We start from the raw sequence: 1319 nt of genomic DNA, 5'->3' as shown, positions 1-1319 counted from the left end.
CTGAATCCCACTTTGGACCTCCGCAGTCAGGCCTGCCTCTGATGTTGCACAGCTTGTGCACAAAACTAGCAACAGCAAGGATGCTGCCACCCTCCCCCAAACCTGCGGGTGCTTTTCCCTGTCACTTGACATGAGTTTGCTCTTCATCCCATAGGTTCAAGAACTGAGCTGATGGTTTATTGCTATGGTAAATTTGCTGATGCGAAAATCTACGCCAAGTCTAAGCTTGGAACAAGATTTTATTTGCCAAGTAGTAATCCCTGTAAAATCAGGGTTTAAAATGGAAAATGTTATTCAGACTAATTATGGGTCATGCAATTGGGAATTGCTGTAGCACGCTTTTTTTAAACATTATCCCAAAGGAGGCCATCAGAAGAACATATGTGCTGCAGACCCCGCCCAAGTTCTTGGTCAGTAAGTGGAACAAGCCTGCAATGGCAAAGGGGAGTGACTGTCACCACCATCCCTGGGGGGTTCCTCATTAGACAGCCATACAGTGAGCCTTCTCACACTGCAGACAAAGGACAGAGGATAACAGGCTTTACTTTTAAAGTGCGGGGGCAAAGAGAGGGAGAATGGGACAAAACAGAAGAAATGACTCCAAGTCAGGAAAAAGAATGTCTGGTAGGAAATCTTATCAAAACGTTTTGAATGAATAAAAATAAACTTGCTATGAATTCAAGAGCCGAAAAGATTTAATTTCTGGGATGCAAACAAATTAAATGTATGAAAACTGTTTACTATAATTGGTTATAATTGGTACAATTGTAATGATGGGCTGTTTTTGTTCAACTTTATTTCAGTTGAAATAATAGCTTCATGAACAAATCCTAAAGTACAAGACTGATTACTTTACACTCGAGAGATGAAATGAGTTCTAAGTTTGAAATGTTCTTTCCTGTGCTCAAAACGTATGGATGGGGTCTTCGCTGATAATTCTTGGTATTCATAACAAATCAGTCTACATTACCCAAGTAAGCTTATTTTCATTCTATGCTATTATTAAAAGGCTGCATTGAACATGGGGAGAGAAAAAAAGCTTTGTTTAAAAATCTTCAAAGAGAGGATCAAGATGGCAAGGTAGGAGAATACACCTCACCCCACAAATACGTCAAAAATACATCTACATGTGGAACTGGAAACTGTCAGAAAGGTCCTGTACAACCAAGGCTGTAAGATCCACACATAATTAGGTAGGAAGGGAGGAAAAGCAGTCAGGTCAGGACCTGTGCCCCTGGGAAGGGACCTACACTGGGGAGTGAGCAGTCAAGCCACAGATTGGGCACCCCACTCCTGGGGTCCTACACAGGAGAGATGGG

This window comes from Balaenoptera musculus, chromosome 10, assembly GCF_009873245.2.
Source record: "Balaenoptera musculus isolate JJ_BM4_2016_0621 chromosome 10, mBalMus1.pri.v3, whole genome shotgun sequence".
In the NCBI taxonomy this organism is placed as follows: Eukaryota; Metazoa; Chordata; class Mammalia; order Artiodactyla; family Balaenopteridae; genus Balaenoptera; species Balaenoptera musculus.
The sequence above is the reverse complement of the archived record's forward strand: the minus strand, read 5'-3'. Positions refer to the sequence as shown.